The 20,807-nt window shown below is 39.8% G+C and overlaps 2 protein-coding genes across 4 annotated transcripts in view; one reads left to right on the top strand and one right to left on the bottom strand.

Moving 5' to 3' along the window:
- LOC137261320 (CD82 antigen-like) overlaps window positions 1-15,520 on the bottom strand; it is a 37,540-nt gene extending 22,020 nt beyond the window's left edge. The window contains exon 1 of one of the 3 annotated variants that reach the window (XM_067799055.1): window positions 15,463-15,520. The gene's annotated coding sequence lies outside the window, so the exon portion shown is untranslated. Of the gene's footprint in view, window positions 1-10,790; window positions 10,875-15,402 lie in introns of those variants that run through there. The other 2 variants (XM_067799054.1, XM_067799056.1) reach the window with 2 other exon arrangements.
- Window positions 1-20,807, top strand: part of LOC137261098 (mediator of RNA polymerase II transcription subunit 18-like) — a 189,801-nt gene that overhangs the window by 50,198 nt on the left and 118,796 nt on the right. The gene's annotated exons all lie outside the window — the stretch shown is intronic.

Genomic DNA, 20,807 nt, shown 5'->3' with positions numbered 1-20,807 from the left:
AAGGGTAGAAACGACAAGTGTAGTAGAGGTCGTGGTCTCCTTGACCCTTGTTTACCTAGAGAGCTACTATTGAGTTGACCGAATGGATCATCAGTAGCTTGTCTCTCGGTGCTGTCAGCCAATAATAGACATGCATCACCGCTTATCTTCAACTGGGTGATGTGAAGAGATAGAGCTCCACTCCCCCAGAATCTTGCTGCAACCTCCTTGACTAGATAGGCACTCAATCCTGGTAGAGACGTGTCAACCTAAAGATGGTTGTTGAATGACGGCTCTAATATGCAAGTTCCAACATTGACCGGCGAGTCTACCACTGGTGTGGAGTCAAGACGTCCAAAGTCGTAAACCTGTCTTGAAATCATGATCAAGAAAACGCTGTCATAGACGTAATAGTAGACGTCTACGTCTGATCATATCCTAAGGTGACGTGAGCAAATCGAGTAGACATTATCACGGACATAGTGATAACGGACAGAGTACAGCTTGCTTTTAACATCGCCTTGAACTTCGACCCCCGAACCTGGGACGGCGATGTGATGAATCAACTCCCGCGGAGTTAGTTAGTCATCCAAGCTGACTTAATAGCCTGATAATGAAGTCCACCCCTCTCAAGATAATCTTGTATGCCGTAAAGATGCGTCATTCTTCGACTTCAGAATAACCACGCTGTTCATTATGAATGTGTTGACATTTCAAGGAAGTCTATTTATAGCTGGCTGTCTGTCCGAACAGAAACTGCCATACATCGCTGCACACCTTCCTGATAGGCAGCGTTGAGACTACTGTTAGAGGATCTCTATGCCGAGTAGAGAAATCCAATGCCGCTGTAGACTGCTAGTCTAGAGTGTAACGACATCTTTCCATCGTAAATGACTAAGTCACTGCAGACAACTTCCTTACACTAGAATAATAACAACACATTCTGCGCAGGGCGTTGTCCCTCGATGACCAATCAGATCGTAGATGTAACGTCCTGGGATCCTTTGCAGGGCGTTGTCTCTCGGGGACCAATCAAAATGTAGACGTGACGTCACCGGTGTAGCAGGTAACTAATCACCATAAATCTTGTAAACGGTGATACCCTGCTAGCCTGTAGGCTTAACAGTAACCATGCTGTATGGCGAGCACGTGTCTAAAGGAGTAAAGCGCGCGAAAACCCTTCCGCCGCTTGAAACGGACGTAGACAAATTGCTTTCCAAGTACATGTGTTGGAATTTTCCCCGAAGATAAATGCTGCCCTCTCTATAATAAGAGGTGTAGTTAGGCGTGGCACTTTGTAGTTGTCTCGAAAAATCTTCGTGACACAATGCGTAAAGCACGTGAAAGAAAACTTTCTCCGCTTGAAGTATATGTAGACAAATTGTAAAGTAAGGATCTTCGAGGATGCAGCCAGTCCCTCCAAAGGACACCCAGTCTCACGCCTACCAGCAGAGGAATATCTGGTACGGTGATCAATCCTCGAGGCGTTGTCTTCAGACAAGTCCATCGCCGTCGCCGAGGTAGCTGACACCAGAGCAGACAACGGTTTAAGCATCCGCTTGAGTTCAGTCTCAATGGTCACCCGCTTAGAATCCTGCACTCTGTAAGAGAGCTGCGAGGAGCCCAATAACCGCTACATAGATTCAACCAAGACCGCCACGCTGTCCGCGAAAACCAGGCTGTGTATCTTGTAATCTGACTTCTTGGATTTACACACTTAGAAATTCGGATTAGATGACAATTTTTCAAAGACCGCATCTAATACAGCCACGGCGTCCGCCACCATAGGATCAGGCGCTATGAGTAACTCCGGCGATAAATGAAGTGCTGCAGGGTTGTTGGAATTAGCCGAAGGTGAAGGGCAGTACGGTAACCTGTCAGCAATCCACTCGAAGACGACTGATAAGGGTAGTTAAGTGCCATCACCATCGCCGTCGCCTCCTGCCTCCTCGTCGAAGTCCGGGCCAAAAACCTGTTCTTCCAGGTCCTCATAGGAAACGGAATTCGAATCACGCCGCGACGTAGGAGACCAAGTCGATGCATGAGCAGCAGATTCCTTGGACGAGATCCAAGGTGGTTCCGGCGACCGCAAACGCCGAGTTCTAGAGGAGCGTCGAGGTGATATGGACTGGGAGCGCAAGCACCGTCTTCACCTGGTAGTAAAGCGAGAGTCCTCATTCAAAGGGCGTAGCGGGGACCGAGAGCGCCGACAAAGACTACTGTGGAGGGTACAGGATCACCGACTCCCAGGGAACCTGGAGCGCGATCTGCGCCGAGAGCGCTCTGCCTCCAAGCGCCGAGCGCGCCCTTCATCCAACTGTCGTTGTAAAACCTCTTCCCTGGACAACGTATGCAACACCCTGGGTATACGGTAAGGCGCAGGCGCTGGCGCTGGCATAGGGTCCGGCGTCGGCATAGGCGCTGGCGTAGGTATAGGCACTAGCGCAAGCACAGCCTCTGGCGCTGGTGTAGACAGACGCTGGCGTAGGCATAGGCATAGGCACTGGCGCAAGCACAGGCGCTGGCGCTGGCGTAGACATAGGCGCTGGCGTAGGCATAGGCGCTGGCGTAGTCACTAGCGCAAGCACAGCCTCTGGCGCTGGCGTAGACATAGGTGCTGGCGTAGGCATAGGCACTGGCGTAGACATAGGCCCTGGCGTAGACATAGGTATAGGCACAAACACAGGCGCTGGCATAGACGCTGGCGTAAGCAAAGGCGCTGGTGTTGGCATAGGCGCTGGTGTCGAGATGTCGAGACGCTGGCATCGCAGCAGCACCGGGCGTCAGGAGAGAGCGCAGGAACCTCTGGACTTCCGGATGAGACAAGGCATCTGGATGAAAACAGATCCACGATGGAATCCGAGCGAGGTGGTTCCGGGGACAAGCGTACAGGCGTCACAGACGAACGCCCCATCCCAGGCGTCGGCACAGGCGTTGAAGGCGGTTGTAAGTCAGGGTCGTCCGGCAGAGATCCCAACGACGACTCTCGAAATCCGCCACCAATAACACCTCGCAGTACTGGCAGTGTCCGTCAAAAGAGCAGGCTAGAGACGCACAATCCGGGCACCAAGGGTGAGGATATTCGCCGATTCCTGCCCCAAGCAGATAGTGCAAAACTGGGGAGATATACACAGTTAAGTGCAACAAACAAACATAACAATGCCTTGAAACCAACGCTAGGAGGTAGAAAAAACACCCCTATACCAGAAATGCAGCACCAACGCACCCCCACTATAAAGTAGGCACGCCCGTAAGCTCGTGACAGCGAAGGGCAAACAACCAAAACGGTTGCCTGCGTACATCGCAACGTGGCACGAAAAAACATATAAATGCAGTGAAACCTGGCAAAAATACTAATCGACATGGAAAACCACATGGAGGGAGAAAACCAGCAAGATATAATACCCCCACGGACGCCATGCCGCACTCACACACGACGCGGGCGAACCCACCCCGAAGTGAGAGAAAAAAGTAACACGAGGTAGCAAAGTAAGTGCAGTTAAAAGATAACTTACCTTAACACGCACACCTAAGGGATACAAACCATACCTACCCCTGAGGAAACAACTTTATTGAACCACAAAGTAGGTAAACTAAGCGAACCAAAAACGTCCGAACAGACGAACGCTAGAAGTAAAAGTGATTTTTGGATTGTTCGCGCTTGCGCGAGTGGGGAGATCACGTCACTTCCGTGACTACATTCGTAGATTACATGAGGTAGCCATCTAGGGAATGGCGAATCAACGACTGTCTGATCTCTTCTAGCGAAGCTTGAGGTAATATGCATAAGACCTATGGTAAGGTAAGTTAAAAATATAATAAATCCTTCTTACAAGTTCCATTGTTTAACGACCCATCACCTGTAAGTTTTAGTGTAACTACACAGCTCTTTCCGTGACCTACAATACAAGAAGACTAGTACCACAGTCATACATGTGTAGTTTGCCATTACTGCCAACAATTGATTTTCATTACTATTTACGTGATCATAAGATTATCTTGTTACAGATATTTGCAAACAACATAAAAACATACTCAAGAAGACTTTCATGTTGTATTATAAGTGTACTGATGTAGGAAATTGTTCAAGCATTTGAGGCATGAGAATGCAATATCATGGAACTTTGAAACGTCGCTAAATTATGAAGAGCACAACTGAAACACAAATTTTGGGCTAAAGGCTCAGCAAGTTTAAACACCGAAACACCTGAAACAAAAATTTATTCTTTCTGATTTCTAGCCATGGTTGGAATTTAAGAGTTATCTTTCCTGTGGGATATACATGTAGTACTTTCAAGCTGCCATAGGTGTCTATGGATTACTTAACAATCCATAGTCATCAAAGTCAACAATCAAAGTCATTCAGAGGTATATAATCACATTTTATTTAAATCTTAATAATAATAATAATAATAAATCTTTTGGTAGTATGGACATAAATGTAATGTGTTGGAAAATCAGAGACATAGAGTGAAATTATAATATCTCTAAATTTTTCATTTAAAAATCTCATGCTACGTGTTCGGTTGTAAATCAAATTTAGAGCTACTACAATTTTGTTAAATACCTCTGATTTTCCAGTACAGTATGTTTATCTCCTAAACAATCAAGTTTGGGTCAGACAATCCAGTAACAGACAGCATGAGCATTCGTTCACATCAGGTCCAAAGACATGGACGAAAGGAGACGGCATTAGAGACTAACTATAATTCAATGATACAGAAAGATTCACTTTGTCATACATACAGGTTCTTATCTCATCAAACCTTTCAATATATTAAAATCCCTGAAAAAATTGCCAAAGCTTTCAAACTTTTGATATGCTGACAATACAACCTTGTTTCTTGAGTCGGACAGTATCTATAATTATATATGAAAACACAAGCACACGTTGCGTAACCAAGGACATTAAACCTGTGAAACATCTAATTAGTAGCTAGAGAGCCAGCATGGTGAGTGATCACACAAAATGGTATGCCTGATTTACACAATGTGACATGCTTCATTGTGAGTTCCATTCAAATTCATACAGCACCTTGATTACCTCAATGACAGCTGTCTTCATGTTAACTACTACATCATATGTCACGGTTTTCTCACACTAAACACAAGACATACTGGCAGCTGTGCAATGCTACAAACATATTCATTTGTACATTATGTCTAAATACATTGGTTTGATGCAGCAAACAGCATTCTTGACACTGATATTAAGTGTCTTGGCCCTAATCATTTCCATCAACAAATTAAATGATAGCAAGGTTATACCTGACCGTGGTCACCGACATACCATGACTTCCTGTATTTAAGCCTTAGGCTTAATAATAGATAATGACCCTTCTTGTTAACAAATGAAAAAAACAACAACATAATTTAGCCCAGAAGTTAAATTCAGGTAATGCTTGAATGACGAAAACGACTCAATAGACAAAATAGGATGGAATCAACGGGTAAATATCCCATTATTAATCCCATGGGCATACTTATGAGTGGGCTTAAATTCCGAAATGAAGCAAAACTTCCATGAATTTTTCACTAACAATTCCACCAATACGGGTGCAGCATTTCAAAAATACTACCTGGAGACACCTCAGAGGTTACAACTGCCAGCAACAACCCATGCCATCAGAATACCATAGAAGACAATCTACCAAGAATGATCAGAAGATCCACCTCATTACTCAAATTCTAAACCAGAATACCTAGAGATGGTCAGTGAAATACTGTAGCATTTTGCTGACAATAATCATGCAAGCCAATAATCTATTCATACTACACCATCAAGTTGACCTACACGACCAGATAGTAAGGAATAACAACCCGCCAACTTGTATGGCATGCGTGCAGGACAGTGATAGCTCCTACAACTTGCCAGATTGAATAAACAGCAAAACTACTACACACTACAGATAAGGGAATTGACAAAATGATTGTGAAGGTGTACTCACAATGAAGGTCACTAAAACTAATTTCAGGACTGTAATTCAGTATCTGCTGTACCAACCATGTTGGCAATACAATGCACAGCACCATGTTCTATAGCATACAATGTTGATTGACAAGTGTTCAATACCCTTTGTATTATCCACAATACTACCTAAAGGGATACCCTAAGCTGGGCCGTATTGGTTGGTGACAGATCTCTCTTGCATACTTAGCGCGAGAACATGACTTGCAGTAGTGGTGTTCCAATGATCGAAAGTATTCTTAATCAACTGAAACTAATGAAAGAAGGATTAAAATTATTTATCTATTGTCAAAAAAACATATTTTCGATCAACTGGAATTTTGTTGTTTTAGTAAGACACATTTGAATGAAGTAAACTACCATTAAATATGATGAATATTCAGCATACTCATGAATGATGGTACATGTATTTAATGATTCAGAATAAAATAATCAAGTACTGAAAATATGAGAGTAGGAACTGTTAAATTTTAACCACTTTTATTGTTTAATTACAATTCCAGTGTCTTTGTTGCATGCTTGTATTTCATTGCATGACAGTATTAGAAATAGAAGAGAAGACAAAGCCATCAATATCCCCCACAATGGCAATATACACTTCATAAATATGTCTACTAGTTATGATGGTGTAAAATGTTTTGGTTTGTTCACGGCAAAGTGGAAGGAGAGTATTGAAAGGTTCTGAAGTTCTGCTTCAGAAAGGAATACTGCCACAAAAACCAGTTGAAGACAAACGTTTTGACATGGAACATGTGGAAGCACAAAAAAAATACCCTATTCAGAAATCCAAAACTTCCAAAAGGCACCAGCACACAACCAAATCTATCTATGTGCCATGTTTGTTGAAGAAACACTGAACGGTTTTGAAGCTCTGGTCCGCAAAAGAGCACACCCACCAAATTCAGTCAAAGTAGAACGTTTGCCACGGAAATGAAAAAAAATATTTTATTTACAAATCCAAAACTACCTAAAGGTACCAGTACACCACCAGATCTATCTATGTGCCAAGTTTGATGAAGAAATAGTGAACGGTTTGAAGTTCTGGTCTGGAAAGAGCACACCCACCAAATTCAATCAAAGTCAAACTTGTTGCCATGGAATGCAAAAAATATTTTATTCGGAAATCCCAAACTACCAAAAGGCATGAGCACACCACCAGATATGTCTATATGCCAAGTTTGGTGAAAAAATAATCAACGGTTTTGAAGTTCTGGTCCGGAAAAGACAAATGTGAACAGACGCACAGATGGAGCACTTTTTAATACCCACAGCAAAACGCTTTGCGAGTGATTAGACAAAAAAGACTGACGGAAAACCCTTGAAATTGGTGATGACTTCAAAAACTGTATGAATTTCTATTATAATCGGTAATCGTTCACCAGGAGTCCTCCAATAATTGAAAGTGGATTTGGTTTCTGATTCTCCACACTACCTAACAGTAACAGCCAGTTCAAAGTCTGTATGTCTTCCCGTCAGAGAAAAATGTTGACAAACTGGTGTGCCACTATTATTTTGCAGTTCCATATTTCTGCTGATAATTTTACCAAACCAAGAAAAGACAGGACTCAAAATTTCATCAACACACTAACAAGTTAAATCTTCATTATCAGAACTAAATTAGTTTTCATGTTGTGTGATACCACCCAACTCCATTAAACTACCACTCCCATACCAAATGTAGTCAAGACTTGTTAGTAATATACCCTGGCATAAACCTTGCCACTACTTGTTCTGCCCTCTGTGAGTAAGTGTAGATTTATGTTGCTGTTAGCAATATTCCAGCATCATCAAGGCGGGGAGTATCAGAAATGTGCTTCACACATTGTACCCATGTGGGGAATCAAATCCAAGCACCTTAAGCACTAGGCTACCCCTACCCTCCTAGCTATCGCTGAGTTAGAGGCACAAGAAAGTGCTAAGAAAACGTAATCCCAAACATAACAAATATTGCATGTGACCACTTTCTAAATGACATTGTTTATGGTACACTGTTAGAGTCACACTCTTAACAGTATGTTCCTTAAAGAGTCCTTCACAAAGCTGCTTTACAACATCAGATGCATTCTCGATATCTCCAGGGTATATGTTCTGATAAGTCTCCACTATAACCTGGACGCATCTACGGGTCTGGCAGATAAATTTATTATCTCCCTTGGCTGACTTTTTATCCAAGCAGGTAGTAACGCTGGGAAGTTGAGCGAACCAATCACAACTCACTTTCACTTTTTGAATAATCTAACAGATTAAACTTGGCTACACAAACCATGCAGACTTTCTCAAAAGGAGGTAGAAGGGGTTTTTGCATACATTGGCTTAAAGTTTCAGACCTATCAATTTGTATGTATTATTACCCCCTATTATGTATTATTTGCATCGCACTGCAAACAAAGCTTCGCAGCTGCGACCATCGTCTATCTTGACACAGGGAAGCTCGGCTGTAACGGCGGATTAGCTGATTGGCTAATGTGAGAATGCCGAACAAGCAAAGGGTAATAAAATTATCGGGCCAACCAGTAGATGCATCCAGGGTATAGTGGAGATACATCGAAACATACACCGTGGAGATATTGAGCATGCATCAGATGTCACCTTTCTGTTATTTTAAAGAATTCTGCACAGATATCCAAAACACATCTGAATCTGTTGCGTTGTACAACTGATGTACTGACACACTCTTGTCCTGGTGTTGTTTTATCTCAGATTTGCAGTAATCATGTCTCACAGTCGCTCCCATGCAAATCTCCTTGCTTGTTGGTACTTGTATCACAGATGACAAATTACACTTTTGTTTTATCAACTATTCTGGCCAACTCCAGGATACTGATCTCCTCACTATCACAACCAGAATTGGCCATTTTGTCTGGTCATCATGTTTTGGTCTCAGGCACATTTTCATGAATGTGCTTCGATAAATTGCATCAGAGACTTAACCCCCCTACAGAACATGTTTTGGCTTCTCTGTGGAAATCCATCACATACTGTTCATGCATTGTTATTACTACTAGATGTTCTGTTAAGATATTACTAGAGTCAGTGATTGCTTCATTCAAGTCACTAGTTCCCTGGTGTTTTTCTAATGTAAGTATATACTGTAAAATGTAATCGAGTATAACACAATATTTTCCTACACAATGTGCAAGTTAACACTGTCATTAATGTCAATTAATGTTGTACAAAGTTCTTCCCCAAACCATTCTATCGGAGAAGATATTTTCATTATTCTCCATTCCATGATACAATAAACATGACAATTTGATTTAATTTAATCAGTTAATAACATAGTATGAGCAAGAAACCAAACAATTAGCAATAAACATGATCTATATCTGCATTCTCAAAATGATCAATATCATCTCATTTTGCGTATATATCAACAAATGATGAAAGCATATTTTCTCCACAATCCATTTTTCCAATTAATTAGAACAAATACCCTCTCATCCCAATCATATTCCCATGTATGTTTCAAAAAGGACCATCTGTTCCTACACCAGCTGTTAATCAACCCAAGGCAACAATAGCCACTGGAGGTTTTGAGAGTGCAAGTTGACATACACCAGCAGCTTGACAAATCTCCCCAAGTGAATGTGATCTACACTCTAACAGCCATATTGCTAAATCAGTGACCTTTATTTATATCCTGAGTGGGAGAACTAGCCGTACATTAGTCTGCCCATCATGCGTCCTGTAGCCTGCTGCTGGGACTACATAATCTCATCTCATCCTGGTACAAGTGTCACTCTCATGAAACTTGCAGCGTGCACTCAAAATTATATATATTGGAATTTACTATAAGAAAAAATGCTCCCAATTTCTCAAACATCTTATCATGAATATCCCTGCTGCTTATTATCACACATATATCATTCTTTCTGACATGTGTGGGCAATTAAGTGAACAGGAATAAAATTCAATACAGCAACTCATATTACATGACATCAGGAAATTGATTTCCTTGGAGAAAAACTCCTGCTTAGAGTTTACAAGCTGCTGCATCAGCAATTATATGTATTGGATTCATTACGACATGCTAGAACTTGTATGTTAACAGTGATGAAAGAAATAACCAGCAGAATACTTTAAACTTTGCCTACCTAACCATAAAAAGAAAGTTGAAATTTTGATCAAAACACCCCAAGAGAACAGACAGTTTAACACAAACTTCAAACTTGTTTAGTCAAAGACTAGGCTACATCAGAGCAACAGTCATGTTGATGAAATGCAAAAATCTGTATGCATCATGTCCTAGTTTTAGGACCATTATTTCTTACAAATAACTCCTTCAAGGAAATATACATGAAGTGAAACATAACATGACAAAAACTGCCAGATCATTATCTATTTTGTATGGGAAACTTGCTAAGATATCTATTCCTCTTATCGTTTTTCTTTCTTTATCTACTGAACACTTTCAGGACAGCTATAAATATATCCATATTGGAAAATGGATTATTTACCTACTGGCCTATGTTTTTTAGGGGGGAGTGTGTGAAAAAACATAACTGAAAAATACCCCTTGCATTACCTGCTTTAACAAACAAGAAAGAAAATATTAACACAATTTATGTAAATAATTACGTCAGAAAATTATTACCATCTTTATGCAAAATCATCTTTCAAATGTCCATCCACACAATCAAAGTTTATAAAAAATGATCAAAGATGACAAATAAACTTTAAAGACAAATATTTCAAACTAACCTATTTTCCTCTCTCAACAACAAACAGGAAACATCCACATGAAAGGATCTCTCTCGGATAAGGAAAGGTCATCAAATGGCCAACAAAGGTGAAGTAGTTATCATGGTGATCAGTAAAGATAAACTTTATAAAGAAGACTCACCTCAATCAAGTATTGTTAGAAACCTGTCCACACTAACACTGAACATATTTACTGGGACATCCCTTGTGTGATCACTCAATGTTGTGCTCTCTCCACCACAGACTAGGTTATATAAACTAATTTCACATATCCAAATATCTGGCATTCATCCCATTTGGCAGCTCTAACACACTGTCCATAACAGGATAATAGGAGCTGTCTAGCAGGACACCAGCCATGCTAATTACCAATCTGTGAGGCATTACACTATTTAATCACAAGACAGTGCTTTGGGTCTAAGGAAGACATGGTCTGGTCTAACATGCTAAAAAAGTGATGTTAACTTTTTACACTCAGCTTCACGCTACAAATATCATCATAAACATGATATGTGATATATAGAATACAACAGTAAAGCTTAACACAATAAGCAAATTAAAGACCGGATCAGTTTAAATATGCTTTCACTGACTCTGGTACTTGTGTCTGGATAAGAGATCTTAACTGAAAACATGACAACACACAGATCTCTACCCTCTTCCTACTATATTTCAAGACCTTCAAATGTAACAAAATCATGACTGTCATTGACAACAAGCCAAAATTTATGTCTAACCGTGAACATGGTGAAGGTGTTTTCGGCAAATTCTTGGCAATGGACAAGAATGAACACAAAAAAGGTGTACTTAAACCCTCGAAAAGAAAACATATGAAAAATAAGGACAAACAGGTTCACAATATAATGTAGATATCAGATATGATGTGAATGTAAACAACAGCAAATTGTCAGGTGTTGAATAATGTTGAGGACAATGACACTAAAATGAAACAATTATCAACCCAAATGATGACAAAACATACATAGGCACAGAAAAAAAACATCACATTCATTGATTCAACAAGTCCTCAGGATACCTCTAACAAAGTAACAGTAGAAAATAATGACTAACTAGTCTATTCCTATTCCCATTTGTGGTAAAAACCTCATCAGTTATCCTCTTCATGTTTGCATGTACCATGTTTACATATTTGAGGCATTTCACAGGGATCACTAACCGTAGTTTCAGCTGCCAGAAAATATTGATGCATTACCATGGTAACACAAACAACACATCCTCTTAGAAAGGAACTGGTAATATGATTACATTTGTAAGAGAACATTTGGTAAACGTTTAAACAGGTAAACATGAACATGCTGAACCAGGCTAAAATCAACAGCTCCTTCAGTTGGCATGGATAAAAAAAATTGCATCTACTTCTCATCTTATACAGCTAGAAGGTCCATATTCAATATGTACAGTTATCACAATGATCACATCCGAAAGACCATAGATCACATGTTTTCATTAAATTTACCTATACCACCACCACAGTTCCAGAACAGACAGCAAATATAAACGTTCTTGATAACAATGAATTACTACAGTCACTGAATGACTGATATTTTTGCAAATGATATCATTGAAGTGCTACTAATGTTGCTAGGCAACCCAAATGTGAATTATTCATACCTGAACGAGTTGAGTGACTTGTAAATGAACATTCACAAAATTTACCATGTAAACTGATGTAAGTAGAGAAATAGTTTCTGTACAATGAGAACTCTGACTGAGATATAACCACTGCAAACAGTCACACCTCACAGACAGGCTTTGTGTGAAATCACTTGCAAACATATCTTTAGAAAATTGTTGAAGACAATATGTATAATCAGCTTTGATGGGTTAAAACCACAATCAATGAAAGGTAAACAACACTGTGAAAAATAGTTATTACTTGAGACATTCTCTAGACTACAATTCACATCCAAGTGTCAAGGAATTGCTCAGTTGGATACTCTAGTAAGATGAATGTTTCAGCAAACTACCTATTCTCCACTCATTCATGTTGCTTGTCTTGTTCAAGGAATATGTATGTAATGTGAAATGGTGAAGCATTAACATACCTACAGACTAGGTCCCTTTATCATAGACAATACAGTAAGAAACTTGGCATAATTAGACATAGTAGACATTCCTGAGGAGTGAAGCACTGTCACGCTTAGCTGACTGACACACGACATATGACACACATATTATCATAAACATTTGGAATTATTCATTGCAAGGTACTTTTGAATTTGGTAATGTTACATTAAATGCAGCTGGTTGGGATTCAAGATAGCCCAGTTATAAGAACAAAATATCATATTTATTTATTTTTACAATCTTAGTTGATCATGGAACACAGACTGATTGACAGGTGACTGCTCTCATCAGTTTCAGTTCAACGTCTTTCTGACCTGTGAAGGTCCCGGGGTAGAACAGACCTTCAGCAACCCATGCTTGCCATAAAAGGCGACTATGCTTGTCGTAAGAGGCGACTAACGGGATCGGGTGGTCAGGCTTACTGACTTGGTTGACATATGTCATCGATTCCCAATTGCGCAGATCGATGCTCATGTGGTTGATCACTGGATTACAGACCGCCGCCATATCACTAGAATATTGCTGAGTGTGGCGTAAAACTAAACTCACTCCCTCACTCACTCATCGTCTTTCTCTTCAGCTAGCATGAGAATGGTTTTGCGTCTTTTTGAGCAATATTCTGGAAATATACTGACTAGGGACACCAGAAATGGGTTTCACATATTGTATCCATGTGGACAAATGAAACAGGGTCTCTAGTGTGATGAGCAGACACTTAAGCCTTCAGGCTACCCCAACACCCACCTAAACCAGCATTTTAAAGTCAATATGGTCATTATGAATACTACTAATTATGTTCAACTCTACTCAAAGGATGGCAGAAATGTTTGGCTGGAGGTCTCTGTGATCTATCCAGAAATTGGGATAATGAACTTTGACAATGGGTCATTTTCCGGATTATCAGCCATTTCCTGATTCAGAATGGGCAACTGCCCTTGTAATTTTGTATCAATAGTCATCTTACAAATTCTAATGGGCCATTTTTTTTATTCTGATGAGCAAAATGGCCCATGGCCCAGACTTTCCCTCTATGAGTCAGTAATGTTACTTGTTAGACATTACACATATTTAAATCTCTGATCAGTCCACAAAACTACTTGAAACTATTTGTTTATTTCATTATCATGAAAACAAAATACAAAAAACAAACTATAAAACACAAAATTCAAGGGTTCAGGTTGCTGCCATGACTAAATGGTTAGTAGTAATAGATGTTTCGAGTACTTAGGTTTAAGACTGTCCCTCCACTAAGGGATCTTCAAGGATTATGGGATACCCTTAACTCACCCTGAATTTTAAGGATTTCTCTTGTCTTGACATAGTCGAGGACTTGAAAACTTCAACTTTGAAATTTACAAATTATGGTCATCCTCTCCAAATTTTAAACATTCGCCATTACAGGTTGTGGTTTACAGTGTTCAACTTCTAAATGCAATCAGAATCAAAAGTATTGATTTGATGCACTCACGTCCAGTACCAATGAACTGAGCAGTGACAATGAATATCGTAGTCTGTTGGTTGCCTTCTGACAAAGCAATCAGACATGATTTCTAATCAACAGCTAGCATGGTCATGGTTAGAAATTCAATTCAATGTCATCCTGCTTTACATATCGTATATAGCTATATTTTAGTTTTACACGTTTTCAGTTTGGTGCTCTTTGTTTTTACATTGCATACTCTATATAACAAGTCTGGACCATACAATTTTACACATGTACCATCAAGTTTCTCTTTTTTCCTTCAGTCACTCAAATGATGTAAAACTAGATTACCATAGGCATGCATCTATGGCAGTAGCTGGTCCCTTATGATAGCTTTTTAAGTGAATAACATGTTTGATTAAAATTTCACTAGTCTAAGATGGGTGACCTTATGCTTACAGCTCAGCAGCTGGCTAACGTGAATTATCATTAGCCATGATATATCCATCAAAGTTAAACAGACTTGTTACTGTATGTCAACATTACATATTGTGCACAATATTCAGCAAATGAAGACGAATTACTTAAATCCATTAGCTTATTATTATGATAATGCATGTTGACAACTACACATTTGAAACAGATACATTCAGATCAACATAAATTTCCAAGAAGACAAAACATACAGCTGACATACCATGGAATCTTAAACTTTTTCGGATTAATACCCCAAAAGTAATTAATCAATTATTGATTAACGCTGCATCTTAATCCTTTTAATATTTCAAGTCTAAAACTTCTACTTTTCACAAATAGATTGCGTCCACATGAAAATTTACTAGAATATTTTTAAAAAATGTAATAATATCATAATGGCATTATACTATCATTGTGCTCAATCAACTTCGGTGGTGATTATCAGTGATCTCATGTTGATGATGATGGTATGTGTACAGATCCATAAAGCAGAGTATTATCAAAAAACTAATTTTGCATCAGCAGACATGTACCTTTGATTAATCACTGACCCGAGTGTAAAGTGTAACTAATGACAAATATGACACTGATTGCACTGTTTTGACAAATAACACAACCAGTATCTAGTACAGACAAGTTATCTGTCAGCCGTCATGTTTTGCGAGGATGCCGTACCCAAGCAACAAGTTTGCCTGGAACCCACTAGAGTATCTGCTCCGTAAATCATGCAAACAGCTTCTTCGATACACCTATTGCATAGTCATACCTTATGCCAAGCCGACACGCTTCGTACTTTCCACAAATTCGTAAATTCACATCAACACACCTGAAGATAGATATATGAAATCGGCGTCTTCTCTACAGCGACCTCCAGTGGACGACTCAGTAATCAATTCGGATACTAGTTGGTGGACAACCGTTTATCTTTCCACTGCTTCATTTTATAAAACATATCCGAACTGTCACTATACTGGGAACCCTGTTTTAATCAAGTCATATCGGCATTTGTATAGATTATCTCACTACAATGGTAATAACATACTAGTAGTAATAATTGTTTTATTATCTAGAGTATAGAAATTGTCGTTTGGGAAACGGTTTACACGTTCCTTCGCAAACAGGCGAGATCTGTCAGGCACTTGTTGTCAACAGTTCAGCGCGTTGCAGGGCAGGGCAGCTTGTTCTACCGGCTAATAAGTTGTTTAAGGGAGTATACCTATTGTTAAAAAACACGGAGCAAATCAATACATTCCTGTTGCAGGTTGTTTGAATGTTTTCTCCTTTCGTTCATCAAAAAGTAAAGTGTATTTTTTTCTCACTCAAAAGGAGATTTAACACAATACCATATACTTTACCTGGCGATTGCCATTTTCCATTGGCTGTTTATATGTAAAGCTTACTCTATTAGAACTTGTTTGAAATCGAAGACCACCAACTTTTTTTAAATCTTACTATTTTATTATCTTATTATGTTTGTCCTTTCGTGTAGATCTATCTGCGATCAAGGATTAACTATGACTGTCATGTCAAGTTAACTTTTACATTTATGACCCGTTAATTTTTATCTAATTTGCATTAACCTGTCTAGACACAGGTAAAGAATATCCTTAAAAGGAAATGCTTACACTTGGGATAAACATTCCCGTCAATTATACATCAATAAAGGTGAAACTTTCCTTAACACAATCATGTGTTCAAATATGATGTTTAGATACTTGTGATGAAACGGGCATTGCACACGTGCATGGTTGACGCAGAATCAGGTGACACGAGACGATGCAAATATGATTAAGATAATAAAACACATAGAGGGACATTTGAGAGAAGTAGCGATGTGAACACCAATTCCGATACTCGAATCTGAGGTTCTGGTTTAAACAATCACGTTGCTCAGTACACTGCTTTAGCATGTTTATAGTAAAACAGATACAGAGAATTACCGCTTTCCACAATTTTCATGTGGCTGAGAAGAATATGGCACATAAATCGATTTGGGGGTTTGGTAATTAAAAAGGCCTATATGATATATTTCTGCTGTTATAACCAGAAGTTCAACTTATACATGTATGCTTAAATTGCGATTGTGTATGATTGAGGGAGTTTTGTTTAGTTTTACGCCGCACTCAGCAATATTCCAGCTAAATGACGGCGGTCTGTAAATTTTACTGGAGTGTGCACCAGACAATCCAGTGATCAACAGCATGACCGTTGATCAGCGCAATTGGGAACCCATGACATATGTCAACCAAGTAAGCTAGCCTGACTGCTCGATCCCGTAAGTCGCCTTTTACGACAAGCATGGTCGATTTTTGTGGCAAGCACGAGTTGCTGAAGGCCTATTCTACCCCGGGACCCTCACGGTTTTGCAGCCATATGAAAGTAACTTACCCCGTATATGAATACGGCTATTGTAATTCAACTCCCAATAGGCATGATGATGTTGTTTTTTATTGTTTGACGTCGCACCTAGCAATATTTCTTCTAGATGGCGTGAGTACATAATCGAGTGTGGACCAGACAGTCCAGTGATCAACAGCATGAGCATCAATCTACATATTTTGGATAAGGCGTTATATAAAGTGCTGGCGGGTCACACAAATCGGGAAGTCCCAGAGTTGGTTATGATGAGACTTTCTTTCACTGGGTCAATACAAACAGCTACACAGGAGACGTTTATGCCACAAATGTGGACTCCTATGCAGAGACAGATATAGGTCGTCCCACGAGAATTAATTAACTGAGTAGTACCCCTCTCTTTCACTGTTATCGTATACCATTACGGAATCGAACGCTGTTCATTTCATCAAGTACCGGTTTGTAATGTCCAGATTCAATCATGTATACACACTGCAGTGTTATATCGGGGACTTTGTTTTACTATGTCTGATTATTTACTCACCAAATCAAACTATTTCCCTACGTAAATTCAAAGACTCTGATTTAAGGTCTGTCAATTCTGATTACCCGACCCACCCCTCAAATCCAGTGCCGATCCTATTTTGTTGAGGTATGTATAGAATAAGCTTTCAGGTAGCATCGGGTTTTTTTTCAATGCACCGACGGATATCGGTCATATTGATAGAGAAAAAGTAACATGATGACCGCAAGCCAGCGTGCAAACTGAAACTTGCTCGAATAAACAAAAACACATTGATAAATGTGCTGATAATTCGTACTCTAGAAATAAACTAACAAAATATCCTACCTGCTTTCCTAAATTCTAAAGAGGTGTAATCGGAAGCACAGCATTTTTTATAGACCTACTTAATCCTGTTTTATCTCAAACGTTATGCGTTTTTATTAGTAGATTCTAATGCCTCGCAAGTCAAGTGCTTCGCAGGCAATATGAATCCAGCATGGCCCTGTACCTGTTTGGCTTCCTTTACATTTAAACCTATTGATGTACGTATGGTATCCAGTCATATATTACTATATCTCCAACATTTAAACAACGGGTAATGTAGAAAGAATACAATGTTCATTCGGCTTTTTAAAGCCACAGGTGACCTGAATCTGCTGTGATTTCTGTCAAGGTGAAAGACCGCGTTTAATGAAGGTGATTCATCTGAAAGAAGCCGATCTATTTCCTTTACAGTGAATTCCTGAAGTCCGCTGATGCCCCATTAAACATGCGAACTAAACAAAACCTTACGCAGCCGAGAAGTGATGGTCACTTACAATCGCTCCTGGAACCACAGGGGCTTGTAACGCTAAAATCTGCCATCAAGGTATAAATTGTCCCTGATGGAGTATTAGTACTTTTTTCATAGTACTAATACCCCATCAGGTACAATATATATATACCTCGGTGGCAGTTTTTAGCTTTACAAGTCCCTGTGCCTGGAACAAAATTTATGTGTTTTTGTTTTGTTTTCAACGCCGAGGGCAGGTGTATTGCATTTATATGACAGCGTCGTGCAAATATTCGAGTCAACACCAGATTATCCAGTGATCAACAGAGCATTGATCTACGCAACTCTGATACGATGACATGGTTTTATGGTGAAAGTCGAGTATGAACTGACGTCCGCTGAAACTGTCAAGCATGCGGCTTAGTCTTACGGGGCTCCAAGGCTGTAATAAATGTCAAACCCAATTGTGTATTGTAAGTCATCCTTCAAAACAGACAAGTCTAGAGAAGCGGATAGTACATAAGGACGCGCGTCTCGTATATATGGACGTGTCCTTTGTATTAATCTCTAGAAATTGTCTTTTAAACTATTAATTATTACCTTGGAGACTAGAGCAAGTCTAGAACCCTACTACTACTGCTGCTGCTGCTACTACTACTACCAGTTCTGCTCGTCCGTCTTTACCAGACGGTTAAGTGGCACGTTTGGGAGAAAAACGGTTGGATCTCAACAATAAGAATATGGTGAATACCTCAATTCCTGTCGCACACCTACACATACCCACACTACAGACCGGTTGTGTACAGACAAACACTGCGCAAAAATACTTAAAAACCCGAAAAAGAATATTCACCAGAAGTTTATATCCCCCACTAATCGAAGGCTTAGCGGTTTATTCACACAACATGTGCATGTGTTTGTGCGAGTGTTGTGGAATTCCTGTGTACATTGTTCTACTTATCGACCCTGGAAACCCGTTCATGCACCAGTGTCCGATCAGCTGTGCTGTGTGATAAGATCGATCCCTGTGGCGTATGTGTCATAATGCTTTTGGCACTATCACCCGAGCAGCTGGATATTATGCCAAGCGGTAAATGAGGCAATGTGAAAAAAGTTCGTTTTTCCATTCGTTAGTATTCATGTAAAAATTTTAATTAGTGTTGTGGTTACAACGAAAATGAATTTCTCCACTATACCTTGTGTGTGTGTGTGTGTGTGTGTGTGTGTGTGTGTGTGTGTCTTGAATTGCAAGAGGATCAAGTGTCTGAAAACCACATGCCAATATCGTCCAAGTAAACAACTGTTTTTTGGTGCAAAGTTTTGTCAAGAATTCGCCAGTTTGCACGGATTTTTTCATTTATTGAACTCCTGACAATAATCTTTTCAACATTGCGAATTTGTTTTACAATACATGAGATCATATGTAAACGGTACTTTTAAACAGTACAGTTGACAGAAGTAAACGGCTATATTTACAGTAATGTCTAAACCTTTGACGGGTAGTATGTTAACTGCTATTTTATACGGCCACTAATCCAGTAAAATCACCGCGGGCCTGTCATTTCCCTCACCGTTCATTTAGTATGAAGGATCGACTTTCAGCTGGCAACCTGAGTCGTATCAGCAGATATATCAGATGGCTTATCCTTATCGTTATTCACTGGGCTTTGGACTGTACTTATCTTATATTACTGAAGGAAAATCGCGTTTTCATTCACTTGGAAACAAGCATTCCTGGCATAACTGATCGGTAAACATTTCCTTTCACAACCGCAAAGTCACGTATACCACTTCTGTATAGGGTTGCGCTGGACATGACGTCTGTGATCAGGGCTCGACGCACCTGTCTGATATCAGGGCTCAACGCACCTTAAGCTTGTAACAAACACGGACTCCCACCCTTTTTTCCCACCGGACACATTACATGTGCGCATCAAAAGTCAGTGGCATGGGCATTTTGAGAACACAATCTTATTCAAAACTCTCAAGTCTGCTTTTGGAGGGGTTGTGGGTTAGCCCAGCGTTAATGCGCTCGTCATGCGGGAGACCCGAGTTCGATCCCAGGTACAAGGTGTGAAGACCATAAAACCTTACTCACTCATTGCTGCTTTCGATCTACCCCCAAACTGTAAAGTGCGTAAATTCTCAGGTAATGTATTTCTTTCATTTCGGGTTCTCCTGGGTCTAGATTTTCGAAGCTCTCTTGTTCCTGAGATAGTCGTACATTAACATTAACGCACGTCTATCTTAGAGCTAAGAGAGCTTCGAAAATATAAGCCCAGATTCTGCACTGTACGATGTCCTATCATCACCATTCTACATGGGTGTGTTAATAGTGTCTTGAAGGAATAGAGGTAAACTATGTTAGATAGGTGGCATTAAATGTGACGTCTAAGCGACGTAACCTATCTGTCTGTCCCATAAACCCTACAGAGAATGAATTAGGTATGAATATTACGCATGTGTGGAAAGATTTGACAAGCCTTGATTGCTTCGGCCACAGGAAACGTAATCAAGACATTAACGATTCTTCTAGGCT

This window comes from Haliotis asinina, chromosome 14 (assembly GCF_037392515.1).
Source record: "Haliotis asinina isolate JCU_RB_2024 chromosome 14, JCU_Hal_asi_v2, whole genome shotgun sequence".
NCBI classification, from domain to species: domain Eukaryota; kingdom Metazoa; phylum Mollusca; class Gastropoda; order Lepetellida; family Haliotidae; genus Haliotis; species Haliotis asinina.
Note: the sequence above shows the minus strand (reverse complement) of the source record. Positions and strands in the feature narration are given on the sequence as shown.